This window comes from Apteryx mantelli, chromosome 8 (assembly GCF_036417845.1).
Source record: "Apteryx mantelli isolate bAptMan1 chromosome 8, bAptMan1.hap1, whole genome shotgun sequence".
NCBI lineage: Eukaryota > Metazoa > Chordata > Aves > Apterygiformes > Apterygidae > Apteryx > Apteryx mantelli.
Window position 1 is genome coordinate 22866840 of NC_089985.1, and position 15275 is coordinate 22882114.

A 15275-nucleotide genomic window follows, 5' to 3' on the forward strand; every position below is an offset into this window, starting at 1 on the left:
CGGGCGCCGGTCCCCGCCGGCGGAGCCCGCCCCGCCCCGGGCCTCGCCGCCCGCCGGTGGGGTGGACGCACCCGGCGTTCCGGTCCCGACCTGCGTTTGTTTTTTCTCCTGCCTCCGCGGCCCGGCGTCGCCTGCAGAGCTGTGCGTGTAGGGCTCGGGGGGAACCGGCGCGGCTGTGCGGCGTGCTTGGTGCATGGGAATTACGGATGTGATACACGTGCCAGGGCACTACGAAACAAAACACTGTAAGACAGTTTTGCCACGCTCTTTTTTTTTTTTTTTTTTTTTTTAGGGGTATGAGGGTATCTGCCAAGGTTGGCTTTCAAACAGAGGGTGGAGCAAGTCGTCATCCGTGTAAGTACAGGAAAACAACCCCTATCAAGGGCAGAGCTGCATTAGGTGCAGTGATACCAGCCAGCTGACTCCTACAAAACCAGTTATACTCGCGTAGGTGCTTTTTCCAGGAGAGTTAATAACAGTTTGCCGAGTTGAGCTATACCAGCAAAAATACTTATGCCAGCAATACTATTTACACTGGATGTGTGGTCATACCCCTCAAAAAGATACCTCATATTGTATATAAAGTGGCTGTACTTTCTACAGGAACTGGTCAGTTATATTTAGGGCCTGTACTGGTGCAATGGTTTGCATTAAAATAACAAAAAACTTACTCTGGTCAAATGCAGATCAGAATGCAGCTAGAATCAATGTATCTACTGCTAGCCTGAAAAAGATGTTCTCATATAGGCTCTTAAAAAATAGTGCTTTTGTTATTGTAGTATAAAGGTGTGTGCATAGGCCAGTCTGTTTATTAAATAGTCCTGTTTCTTTCACATCTGTAGGGCAGGAGCAGCAGGGCTGAAACTGTAGTCTGATGATAACTGATGTCTGTTTCTTCACTGTGAATCATTACATGTAGTTTTCTTACTCTGTCTCTATCCTTTGTCATCATTAGGTACTTTTGGTAAGTTTATGCTTCGATCTTAAAACATCCATATTGTTCACGTTTTAGAAAGCACTGAAGTCAGGGCCACTGAATCTAGGTCTCTGGCACTAACTTGTTTCATGATCTTAGACATATCAGTAATCTCTCTGCTTTAATGTATCTACTGTACATTGGTGTTTTGGAAGAAAGTTCATCAACTATTTAAAGTATTTTCTGATCCTCAGGAAAATACACAATAGAAACATGAAGGATTATAAACTTCATGGTATATCAAGATTTTGCTCTCTCTGTTGCTCAAATTTGGAGGTGCCATCTTTTTTTTTTTTAAGTCTTAGATACTTTGACAGTAGTAAATGTGAGAGCCTAAATAGAGGTAGTTTCCTCATCAAATCAAACTTCTTATATTCATATCATTATGAAAATGAAAGCTTCTAGAAATCTTTAAAGTATAGTTTTGCTGCCACTTTTCATCTCAGAATATCTTTGCTGAGATCAAGAGCAGTATGGTATTGCTACACATTTCTTTGCAAATCCTGTTCCCTCCTTCAGCTTAGGTTGGTTGTGCCCTTCTGCAGAACTATCTATCTATCTAATATAGCCCGACTTTGTTTGCATACAATGTCCATCTGTTTGGGCTATGCTGACCTTTGTTGTTTGCATGACTGCATGCCTTGTGTTCTGCTGTGTTTGTCTTCTGCAGTCTCTTTATCCCACTTTTTGAGGGTAGCCAGATCCATGCCTTATTATATAGTTTATTCACCTTCTAACTTGTCTTTAAATAATTTTACATATATCTATCATCTTTTAAGAAACTTGTCTCATGCATCCAGTCCTCTAATGTTTCTTCTACTGACTTACTGTCTCTACTCTTTAATGTTGCTTTTGGTCAGAGTAATTTTGTTAGCACATTTGATAAATGTGTACTTACTTCAAAACATGAGGTTTTTATTGATCCGTTATTTCATCAGCTTCCAACAACACTCATGGCTAAGCATATCCTTGATAAAATCATCCAGACTAATCAAATGTTGTTGTTATAAAACCTCCCTCTTTGTTTTGCAACTTGAGCTCTGCTGCATTTCAGTACTGTATGTGTGTGTTTTTTTCTGATAGATCCAGCCATTTTGTTTTCTTGGCATACATTCCCGGTACAAGTCAACTATATGAGTTTTCTGAGGTAGCACGTAACAGCAACATGTATCTCGTATCAAATGTATCTCAAATTTAAAAACCTGAGGTGGAAAGGTAGCTTGGAGAAAAGCTAACAGTATTAAGTCTGTCATCTGTATTCATAATGGCATGTGTAGTTTCTCTAAAGAGCAAAGTCAAATTGATAGCTGTGTTTTTGATATGGTGCATAGTATCGTTCACACTTCTATTAGCTGCATAAGAAAATGAATAGAAAGAAAGCTATTTAAACTAGAAAGTGCACTCTGGAAGAGTAAAGTCTGTAGGAAGGAAAGAAAAAGAATATTTACCTTTAAAACCTTAAAACCCGGTAGTGGAAATCAGGATACTTCATAAAAGCATTAGGCCATGCTCCTATGTCTGAAGTGTTAAGCAGCAGCATCTGCCTCAGCACTTTCCAGCCCAGGTGGCTGCTTTTTTCCTATACAGGGTGCCACATTCTCAGCTATGGTGTTTTGTGAGATCAGTTGTGAGATAACTCAGAAAAATGATTTAGCAAAACAGAAAGACTTACAAGATTTTGCTTTTTTAACCTGGATCAATTCCCTCATAAGTTCTGCAGTGCAACCCCATGGACACCTGAGCTGGCAAAACAGAATGTGCTGTACTTCAATTTCACAATAAATACTCAAAAGAAATGGCTTCTTAATAAAAAATAATAAAACTGCTAAGCAGTCCAGATTCTCAAGTCACGTTCTCAGTCAGTCTTGATTTTAGCCAGTTGAGTTTTAAAGGGTGGGTCAAAGATGGGAATATAAGTAACTGTGATGGAAACTATTTTGTCCCACTAATAGGTATATGAATATAGTTGTTGGGTTTTTGTTTTTTTATGGAGTCTAGGTTAACAAATAAGAAGATGCTATGATTTGATTTCTCTCCGAACAGGAAGAACCTGTATTATTTGCTGTTGGCACTTGGCATGCAACAACCAACTAGATTCTGAGAACAACATATCATCTAATAATTAAATTAAAATCATGCTGTTTATTGTAGGTCCGACATAACGTATATTAATATCAGGGAGAGCAAATTACAAATGTTGTGAAAGGTGGCAGAAGAATGAAATTAATTTATGTACATTGATATAAGCTGTAAGATGCAAACTGTACCATATATGTTAATTACATCTGAAAGTAGTATGTACTCTTAAACATAAGGTGTTGTGCTGGTCTCCATTCTGTAGACTAGCACTTGCATAATTTACATACAAGAAGTCCATATAAATTCTGTGAGATTGTTCACTTATTTGATGTTTAAATATAGTACCATGATATTTGAAAACTTAGTAAATAGTGGAGCAAGAAGAGCAGTTCCGGGGATTGATGTGGTGGCTTTCGCCAAATTTGTTTTCTCTTGGGTATATCCAGCCACTTTCAGTTTATAGTTGTAGAATTAAGCATGGTTTGCAGGGAATTTAATAAATGGTTCTATTAATACGGTCATCAGTGTTAAATGTTAGGGTTTTGTCAGTTCTGCTGTAGTGCTTGCAAGCTATGCCAGAGTATTAGTCTCTTGCTTGATTTTTAACAGAAGGGAATTTTACATTTGAAGTTGAGCTGCATTTAATTATGTGTCAGTTCATATATGTGTGTACACTTATATTAATAATCATATGGATTATTCCAAAGACAGCTTCATCAATACAGCTAATGCCAGCCAAATGGAATCCTTATATGTTTAGCCACTTCATACAACTTGAAACTCCAGTATGGGTGAAATAATGTGAATATGGTATCAGCCACTCAAAACCCATAAGTTTCCACCTCCATGAAATATATGCTGATTATATCATGTGTTTGATCTGCAGAGTGGGGCCTGCAGGGTGAAAACTAAATGGACGTAAACTTTCTTTGATCTGCAAAACAACAGAGAGAGAAGAGGTGCTTCCATTTCTTTGTACTTTCCTGCATTCCGTTCTTGTTCTTGTCCTTTTCTTACCTACTGCCTGCATGGCCCTCAGATAACTGGGATGTTATAGGAACGTACAATGTGGGAAGGTAGTAATGTTGAACAGAAAGTAAAATTTGGGAATAATGTGGGGAGAAGAGGATAAGAGATGTGCAGAAGAAATGCTTGGAGACTCTGCAGGCTTTTTAGACTCTGCGTAACTCTTCTCCCTATTGGCATGTTCCTGAAAATGATTGAGTCTCCTGCTTCTTCTCACTAAGGGAACCTTTTAAGTATTTAGTGTTTTTTATATACTAAACTTCTATCTTTGGCAAGTACAAACAGTATTTCTTATTCATTATTCCTTTAGTCCATATAGTTCAGATCTTTTTTGGAGAATAAAAGTATAATTAGAATTTTTCCTTCATATGCAATACTTTGCATTTATTAACACTCAGACACAGTTACCACTACCCACTCACCTAGCTGAAACAGGATAGGTGGTGTAAGAGCAGCATGGTAACTGAAGTGGGTTTCCAAAATTGAAGCCTTATTTCCAACCATTGTGTTTCACAAGTCGGTAATTTTTTATAGCAGCTCTTCTAATTATGTCATAAACATTGAGCATTACAAGAGCCTAATGGTTTGCTCTTACACACTGATAACCAGGTCATATTCAATTACGCTATATGGTTATTGTGTAAGCTTTACACTTGTTCCTTCACACTGCCAAATTACTTTCGAAAATTAAGTTTGCACACATTCTGTAATGATTCGTGGCTTTGGGCTGGAGATTCCATTACTATGTATGTTCAGGTCTCTCCTAGCTCCTACTGCTAACCAAGCTACATCACCTTTTAAAGCAAACATGCACAATCGATTTCCTTGCAGATCATGTATTTATCCAAGTCTCTGCAAGCTTCCTCCCTACAGACTGAGCAGTCATCTCACATTCAAGTATTATGCAAGCTCAAAGGCTTTTCCTGTAATGGCTGTTTCACACCAAAACAAAGCTAGGCAATGGGACTGAGCAAAGGTAAGAGTTTTCTGCTTTAACAGTGATCCCATCTGAAGGGCGAGGGGGGGGAATAAAAACAGATAAGGGAAGAAGGGAATGCATTAGGCAAAATTGAGACTGAAAGAGAAATAAACGGCTGGACAAGAACTCAGTGAAGAGGTCTATAGAAACTGGAGTGGCCTAGCAAGGGAGTGCGTAGGAAAGGAGACTGAGACAGCTTGGGTCAGGAAGCCAGTAGAAGAAGTAAGTAGAGAGCAGTTGAGCAAGGAGATGAGAGAGGCTGAACAATGGTTCTGATATTGAGAGGGAATGATATGATTGAGCAAGAAGAGCAGATTGGATGCACATTGCAAAAGGGGAGGATGAGACTTTGAGTTAATGAGGAAAATAGAATGGAGGTTTGGAGCTAACTGACTAGAGAGGGAAAAGGTTCAAAGAGGGCACTTAAATCTAATGAGAAGGTGTGAGATGGAACTAGCTGGACCAGAGATCTGTAGTATTTGAACTAGCAATTTATGGTAAAGGAGATGAGGAAGTGTGGCGGGAGGAACATTTGACAGGGAGTTTAAGTGCAGTTCTTGCATGAACCTGTGCTGGTCAGTAAATTAGGACTGTATGGAAAAGGACTCTGTTGTGTGCAGGACTTCTCTGTTGTACATTACAAACATTTTGAGAGACAACATATGAGGCAGGTGATGATGGGAGGAAAAAGGACAGTTCTATGGCTAAGGCAGCTTGATCCTGATATGGTGATCTGAATTATCACTTTGCCTCTGCCACAGAACCACTGTAGGATGCTGCATGAGGATAAGTTATTTAACACACTCAAAGTTGGTCTATAATTGTGTTGTTCCCATTTTCAGAATATTTATCATGAGATGTAGGAGATGTTTGCAGAATATCTCTTATATCTGTGCTATTAGCTTAACTAATAACTAGTTAGCTTAACTAATAAGGTTAGTTTACTAGCTAGTAAGGTAGAGTTTACTAGCTTAACTAGTTAGCTTAACTGCTAACTAGTGGCAGTTAAGTAGAGCTTGCTTTAAACATAATATTTTAAAATACTTAACATTTAACAACATATTTTCAAATTCTGAATAGTGTTTGGATGATGTTCATTAAATAAAGTCTAGAGCTGGATACTGATTACAAACGAATTTAATATTACAAATGAATACTAAATAACTGTCCACTCACTCAAGGAGGCAGCAATTCTGTGGTAAAAACCTTATGCAACCATATAATTAAAGGTTGCATCCTGGAATAGCCTGAATTCAAGTTTCTTGTGCAGTTTTAGACCTCCTTTTTGGCAGTATTATTTGGGACTACTCCAGAAGATGCGCGTGCAGAATCCAGTTGCTTTACTTAGCAACATATTCTGCAAATATTTTACTAGTGCTTTTCAGCGTATACTGGCTTTCAGTAGTTGTCATAATTGAGGTGTTGGTTTAGATTGTATAGATAGGATCTAGCTACCTTCTTTCTCAAAGCATGTGAAATCATTCGCAAATTTGAAAGGAAATGAACTGGTAACAGGAGAAGAAAAATGAAGGAAGGTGTGAATCTGGAATCACTGATGATTTGACTAGTGATAAGAAAATATAGAGAACACAGTGGAACTGTACAGAAGGTGAAGTGGTAGATCTTTAAATTTGATTGAGGAAACCAAGAGAGACCCTGGTACTTACTATTGATTAAAGATCATAGAATCATAGAAGATAGGGCTGGAGGGTACCTTCAGGGTCATCCAGACCATTTTCAAAGATGGTATAGAAAGAGAGGAATGGAAAAGGACAAGGAAAATAATGTTATAAATCATGATAAACCTCTTAGTTGTATGGAACAGGTAGGAAGCAGCATGTTCTTCATATGTTGTAGAATAGCTAACAAAATGTATAATTTGGTCAGTAAAATTCAGAAATATGAAACATGAATAGGCTTTTGTTAAACAAGTGTAGGATCAAGAACAGCAGAGAGGGAGTAGGCCGAAGGTAGAACTCTGAAAAGCAAGATGAAAAATAGTAAAATTGTAAAGAAATGTAAAGCTCCTTTCCATGAAGATACATACAAAGAGGAAAGTGCTGTTTTTTATCTTTTTGTGAAAGGACATTACTATTACATGTTACTACTACTTATTAATGTTACATATTGCTACTAATAATATTTGCTACTAATACTACCTATTGCTACTAGTAATAGTTCTGTATTACTACTGATAATAGTACACTTAAAGCCAAATCACTAGGAGAAGTTATTTAGATTACTAGTGCCCAAGCCAGTGCTTGCAGTTGAATGTGTTTTAACTTGTTCAGCATGTAAAGATATTGCTTACAAGGCTTTCTAGTATAGCTCATGCCCACAGGAAATTAAAGTTTGAAACTCAGTTCATCAGGGAATATAAGGTACAGTACTGTCCGGAGTGCATAACCCATCAGGACTGTTGCCCACATGCTAAGTAGGCCAGTGTTTTACATGTTCTTAGGAAAAAGGGTGAAAGTTTCTATAGGTATGTAAATTCATGTGTGTGCATGTGTGTGTATATACACAGATAATATGCACACATGTTTTCCTTTATTGGTGCAGAAAAGAAATTAATCTCTCTTTCCTAGGAAAACAAAATAGTGAGGTTTTTCCCTTTCCAGCAGAAGGAAAAAAATCTTACTACCCTTCAGCCTTAAGGCATGAAGTTGTAGGTTGGTAACTAACATGAGAAAATTCTCAGTCCCTTCCTACGTACAGCTACACCCTAAGCCACAGCTGAAGTCTCATCCTCTCCTGCCTGCCAGCTAGGGCAGAGTTTACAGGTTAGGGCAGGATTCTTTGCTCCAGCTCTGCAAGGCTGAACCCACACAGTCCAGTTTAATGCAGAACATATACATAGAAGATCGACAGTTTAACTATTAAGTAAATAAGGATCCAAATTAAATCCTTTCAAGTCAAATGGCAACTGCTAATTGCACTCTTACCTGAAGTAAGATGAGTGTAAGTTTTTACCACAGGTAAAGACATGTTTCCATGTTAATGCACTGAATGTTCACACCCTAGTTTATCTCACACTAACTTGTTGGGAATAGCATAAACAGACAGCAGAAGCAAGCAAATACTAGATATGGACCAAACTTTTAGTATTTGGCTATTATAATTAAGCAAAAAGAACCCAAAATAACTCTATACATGACAGTGAATTCTTGGGTTTGGAAGCCAAACTAGATCTTCACATATTCAGAGTTTGCCGCCAAGGCAATATTAATGCAAACAAGAACTGGAAAGTAGTACAAAACTCTCCATCAACCTATGCCATAAGAATCGGAAATTTCTGCTATGCTTATGACCAGTCACGATATAGCCATTGCCTTATAGATATCTTCTTTGACTGCATTCTTTCCTTTTGAAGGTAGCATACAGCTTCTTCCTAGCCAGCTCTAATAAATTAATGTGTCCAACCAGCCTTTAGGTGATTAGGATCATCTGGGAGATATCTGATCAGGCAAGACTGGGCTGACAGCTTGTGGAAGGCTCAACAACACTTCCTAAAGGACGGTTTGCTTAGGATTAACACTAAAGAGAGTGGTGGTATGTATGGTATCATGATGTGTAGTTTCTGGTTTCTCCCAGAAGTTTTATTCTCAGCTGGGGCTAAAACACAAATAGCTTACAGCTAACAAATTCTCATTCCAGGGTCATGTTTGCAAACAGACAAAATTAATTAATCTTCAGAATAAAACTGTAAGTATTATAAAGGAATATAGATCTGGAAGAGACATGGATCAGGTCCAGTTCTTGTTATTGGAGGCACTGTGTCACTTTGTTCCTTTTATTTAGCTTCAGCATTGAAGTTTTTGTTCCCGTGTTCCAATTGGAAATCCATTCCAAAAGCTCATTCTTCTAGGTTAGAATCCTTCTCCTAAATCCTAATCTTGATTTATAAATGGTCAGTTTATACTCACTTGTCCTTCATCATCATTGCCCTTTTGCTTAAACAGATCTCTGCTTGGTGTTCACCTGGTTAATGTATTTATATACAGCCATTATGTCTAATCTCACTCAGCCTTTGTTTTTCTTTCCATGTCATCTCAGTAGTCATTTCTGCACTTGCTCCTGTGGTGTTTGTCTTTTTTTGCATATGGATTTACTGAATATTCCATCCTGAAGTTCTACCACTGTCACTCCTATTTCTGCTGCAAATACCTGAGCTGGTAAGTATATCCTGATGTTTTTACAACTGTATCACACTTAACAAGTTGTCATCATCCTGAATCAACTAGAACACTTAAGACTGTTTTGCTGTTTCCAAGTGTCGTGTTCTCTTTATAGTACGTTCTTTGTTATTATTTCTCAGCTGTATGATGTTATAGTTTGTATTGTAGAGTTTCATTCTGTTTCATGCCTCCATTTCTTGAGATCAACCAGCTTTTTCTGTATAATATCCCAGCTCTCCTCCATATCAATGATGCCTTCCAGTTTAATGTCAGCAGAGCACTGGTAACATTTACGACAGGGTTACTAGTGACTATGTTAAAACCTAATAGCTTTCTTCTAGACTGGATTCACCATTCAAAATCATTCATTACCATATCACTTTTAGCCAATTCCTTGCCTGTATTATAACACTTATAACAATTCTCAACTTTGCCAGCTTCATTAATAAATTTCTGAGTGGCACCATGTAATATGTTTTATTAACATTCACTTGGATAAAGTTTGTCACATTGCCTTTGTCTAGAAAAATAGTTATTTTGAAAAAACCAAAACCTATCGGATAAGTACAATACAATCTTCTCTACTTTTATATCTGATTATTCTCTTTTTCATTATGTGTCTTAAATTATTGCAGACAACTCAGATCAGATTCGGGGACCTGTCAGAAATGAATCACTTCTGTCCTCTCCCTCCTTTTTAATAGTCAGACACTATGTTCCCTGTTCTCCAATCACATAATACCCTGGCTTTGAAATGTATCCTATGGAACTGGCTTCATATTCTAGTTCATTGGAGGATGAAGATTTTCAGCCCTTCTAATTTGAATTTTTCTTCTTCAAACACATATCTCCCATTTCTATATTCTTAACTCTGTTAATCATACCAGCCATGGGTTGAGAAATATTTTTGAATCAGTTCTCAGGTAGAAAGAAAAGCTTCCTCCAAGCCAAGGATAAGCCAAAACTTTGCTAGAATAGCCAGTGTTATATGTAGCCATACAGAGAGAGGCATGGAAATTAAGTTCAAAACTAGCCTCTCTGCTCCAGAACTGCTGGAGGGTATGGCCACTCACTATGGAGAAGTCACAGCCAGGTACAGCAGTTGAAGGAGCAGTTAAGAGTCCTGTAATTACCAAATGTGCCACAGGATGGTGCCATAGGGTTAGTTTGTAAATCGTTCGGGGGCACCTATATTAATTTTGTAAAAAAGCAAATGCTAAAGGAAATTATCAACACAAGTATTATATACTATAGATACAAATATTATAGACTATGGACGGTAATATTTGCATTTGTTGCAACCTTAACAGATAGTTTAAATCCTAAAATTAGTTTAGTTATTTTCTTGATCTGCATTCATCTCATTTCATTCCCAAATCTCATGTCCGTGTTAGAGGTGGCTCTGTCTGTGGCCTGGCAACAGTGGAAATTAACATCTAAACCAGGTGTTTATCACTTGTGAAACACAGTAGCTTTCTTTGCCTTTCTAACTTTGATTTTATAGAATTTCTGTAAACACATTGTACAGAAATAATATGAATAATGTAACTAGTGACATTATTATAATCTATAGCAGATCTCTTCATTTTTCCTTTAAGTTACCAAAAATATATTTAATGAGCATATTTCTTCTGCTGTTGTAGTAGTTAAACGAATCTAAGTTTCTGTTGGTCTCCTTTGGGTAATGTTTCATTTGTCAAGGGAGCAATGAAGAGGCATATTTGTAAGAAGACCCGAGAAACAGATTCCATTCCATTTCTGTGGTATGTTGTGGCTCTTCACATATATAAAAGTTGTGCCTATATAACTATGCCAATTAAATAGTCGATGAGAGTATTCAGAGAATGATATGTAAAATAAATCTAAGTAATGACATTGTCAGATACTTTTTGTGGTGGGCCACAAAACTTAACCTCTTGATGTTAAGAAGAAAATGATAACATTAATTTCACTCTAGTAGAAGTCCTACACATGTTCAAGCCCTTCCGTTGTCTCAGATTTATTCTGAGGTTAATCACAAGACCCTACAGGACTTCCAGTATCGCTGAACACAACCCTAAATATAGTCTTGTTGATACAAAATATATACAAGAGTATACAACATATGGTAACTACAGGCAGTTTTCACAAAGCATTATCTGTTTCTTTATCCATGGGAATTCAAAGCTATGATTTATGTAATCTTTCAATCTAATTTGTTTAGATTAGATTAACACTTACAGGTCTATCAGGGTAACAGTGGTGAAACAGATGCCTTTCCTTATTCAGAAATATTTTTGCCATTCCCTTCTGTACTTGCATCCTAATTATATAATTCCCTCATTTTGTTGACAGAAGTCTTAAATTAAACCATTGCTCTACTCAGTGAGATTTATCAATAAGTAAAAATGAGTAAAAATAACATTAGTTAGGTAGTATCTTTAGTCTATGGCTTATCATCCTGGTTGCAGTCCTGCACATTTTTACTTTGTTCAGAATTACGTTTACCATGATTTTCAAGCCTTAGAGCCCTTTAGCCATCCTTATCATATTTTCATTTGTGCAGTGGATGTATGAGTAAAGAGCCATTATGGGACTATCTTGAAACTTATTCTGGCTATATGTACAATATTGAGGTTACAGGTTGTCTAGGGGAACTCCCTGACGCCTCGACAAAATTGCCAGTATGTTTTCTAGGAAGCAGCTATTTTCAGTGCTATTCCAAAGTCTTTATTAGTAACAATAGTAACATTTAGCCACATTTGGAACAGAATCAGACAACCTGGGTGAGGTTTCAGGACTTGTTACAAAGTCCATCAGAAATGATGGTAGGAATAACAAGTACCTAATGATGACAATTACTTTGTTTGAGTCTGTATACTCAAATATGTTCTTTTCCTAGTTTAATTGTTCAGTTGCTTGTTTGGAAAAAAGTATAAACTTGCTGGTATATTACTGATCTAGACTGCATTAGGATTTGGACATTGGGACTCCTCTTGACATTCTGTGTGAATGGTATCTGTAGCTAGAGAAATGTGGAATTATGATCTAAAGTACTGGTTGATATATTCTGTGACATAAGTTATTCTGTTTGAATGGCTTTGCAAAATTTCAGTTGCTCTATAGAATAACACTGCACTCCTGATGACGTGGTGTTGTGGAAATTTTCCTATGTCACCACCAGTGAAAGCAGACCAAGAGCTTCCCCTTCTCCGTACAGATCTTTCATTGTAAAGGAAGCAATTAAAAATTTCACTCATAACCACAACCTATTACAATAAACAATTCTTCTTCCTTCATACTTTCTGTTTTAAGTCTTTAGTGAGGAATTATGTTTGATCACACTTCTAGACTCAAACTCTTACAGGCACAGTTACACCTAGGAAGCTCACAAATATTAATATGCAAGATGAACCTACGAAACTGCACATGACCTAAGGACTGGATACATAACCCAGTTCCATCAGAAAAAAAGTTGTGGAAAAAGGTGCCTCACTCTATAGGTGTTATATTAACTGACAGGAATTCAGGCAATGGCCTCCAGGTGAAGACAATTAAGCTATCCTACCAGATCTGGAATGCTTTGGGAGCAATTCAATGACTAGTTATAAAGGAAGGAAAGAATGTGTCCTGCTTTTCCTTGTTAGGGCTTGCTACCACCCCAGGGGCAAGGGAACTGTTTATTTTCCTCTTGAAAAAAAAAGGACTTTATGTTGTATCTGAAGCAGGTGATCTGAACAGCTTAACCCTTTCCTACTGTATCTGATATATTCAACAAAACTCCTTTTCAGATCTAAATTTCTTTTTTTTTTTTTTTTTAATGGCTGCAAAGCAGGAAAATCCTCATGTAATATACCACTTGTTTGTAAGGATGTGTCCCCATCAGAGGCTACATGGAATCAGTGCTTGCCATTGGAATTAAAAAAGAAGGGACCTAAGACCAGAGTGGTAGCATATTCACCGATGTTTGGTAACACTGCTACACACTGAAATTGAAAACAGAACTTCACAAAAAATGGAAAAAATTTGTCAATGGAATTTTAAGTGAAGCCTTGTGTACTCTGGCACCATGCTAAACCACATGGAACATAAAAAAATGTACTATAAGGCATTTATAAAATGTCCTCAAATGTTTATTTTGCTGTTCAAGATCTTATGCTACTGTTATTTCATTCTCCTTTCTGATTTGTTTCACTCATCGCACAAAGGCATTGATGGAGGCCCCATTCCTGCAACTTGTTCTGATAGAGTCTATCTTCATAAATCGGTTTTGTGGCAGGAACCAGACTCAGAAACCCAGTCTGAAACTCAGTACAATACCTGTGACCCTTAGATGTCAAAACTACCAAAAGGAGTGATTCTTCACACTGTTTTTAAAGCTGTGGAACTCCCTGCTACAGGATGTTGCGGTTGCTAGAAGTTTGCAGGTTTTTAAGAAGGGACTGCACAAGTTCATGGAAGAGAAATCCACTGAGAATTACTAGATATGTAGAAATCATGTGTGGCTCATGAATTTTGAGCTGCAAATAGATGGAATGTCAGGAAAAATATTATAATGCTTGTCCAGTGCTTTTTGTCTTCCTTAAACATCCATTCATGGGTACTATTAGAAGCAGGATACTGGTCTTACTGTGTTTTCAGTTTTACCCAGCCTAGTCATTCTTACGTTCTCATTTTGAAGCACTAACTGCTTTCAGTTCCAAAGTTCCTTCTACATAAATATTATGTTCTTGTTTTTATTGCTGAAAATTCCTTACCTGAGAAACAAGTACCAGGAGATGTAAAAAGACAGATTATTGAGATTAATCTGTAGCATAATAAGTTTGCTACATGAATGTCTTCATTTTGAGTCTTTTAGGTCCCATATTTGGATTCTGGCAGGTTAAATTATTTGAAAGACCTGGTCTTTAATGATGGCCTTTCACTACTATATAGTTGTTACACTGTGATAAATTATGTTACTAAAAAGTCTTATTATAGACCACAATGATATATGTGTATAAAATGGAAAATATGGACACCAATTGTTATTCTCCTTTTGAGACATTAACTGTACATGTTCATATTCTGAGTATATTCATATACACACCCTGAAGACAAAATAGTTATTGCCTACACAGTACATGTATATATTTAGCCTTAAAAGAGCAGTACTGTTAAAGGTGGACTGTACCCAGTGTATCTTAATGCTATATACATAACCAAAAGTAGCAGAACTTCACTCATTTCCTTTGTTGACTTTTAACCATAAGCATTGTGCTCAATTTATTTCTCTAGGTGAGGTGACAGAAATAGATCAGTTCTATTATCTTATCGCTTACCCTTCTGTGATCAATATCATGTTTTAAAATATATACTGCTCTATTAAATATAGCAATATTTTCTCAGATATATACCTATTAAATAATAATAGTCCAGATGTTGTACAAATTGTTCAGTAAAGAATTTCTTAGGTAAAGTGTTCATAAATAAAGAGCAGAAAACCTGGCTTCCATTGCACAAGAAAGTGTTAAATAATAATAAATACATCATTTAAACCAAGGCCATCAGAGTCTTTTCTCACATCTGTTATTCACATCTTACATTACGATAGCATCTGCTGTCTTGTAGCTAATCAGATTCATTATTACTATTCAAAGCAACAGCAGGAAACAAAACAGCCAAACCAGTGTTAGGCTTGGATTAGCAACTTTGGGCCAAGCCCAGTGAGAGACTGATGGGCTCTAGCACTTGGCCTGCAGGGGACCCTGCATCAGGCACCAAGGCTCCCTGTGTTGTGAACAGGAAGATTTAGGAGCCTTATTACAGGACAACTGAAGAACATGCGCTCTGAGCAGAGAGCCATTAAGGCCAGTAGGAAATCCCCTTCAGGTATTTAAGGGTTGCACCTAGGCTGCAGGGAGGTTCACAGCCAAGATCCATGCAGGAATTGTCTCTTGGGACTGGGCATCTACAACCGTTTCATCAAAAACTGGATGGAGTTCACTATTTTTTACTGCGCCTATTGTACAGTAGCTCAGGGGTTAGAGTAGTCACCAAAGATACACAAGAGGCATTT

The 15275-nt window shown here is 37.3% G+C and overlaps 1 long non-coding RNA gene across 5 annotated transcripts; it reads left to right on the forward strand.

The window, feature by feature from the left end:
* The first annotated feature begins 47 nt into the window (after nucleotides 1-47).
* Nucleotides 48-14753, forward strand: LOC106499675 (uncharacterized). 5 transcript variants are annotated; one of them, XR_010884876.1, is made up of 5 exons: nucleotides 299-354; nucleotides 3020-4014; nucleotides 4913-5057; nucleotides 8487-9235; nucleotides 13050-14753. It is a non-coding gene; the product is annotated as an uncharacterized lncRNA (long non-coding RNA). The 5 variants fall into 5 exon arrangements; XR_010884878.1 differs by lacking the exons at nucleotides 3020-4014; nucleotides 4913-5057 and adding an exon at nucleotides 48-141 and having other exon boundaries at nucleotides 293-354; nucleotides 9117-9235; XR_010884875.1 differs by lacking the exon at nucleotides 299-354 and having other exon boundaries at nucleotides 2987-4014.
* The last annotated feature ends 522 nt before the right edge of the window (nucleotides 14754-15275 follow it).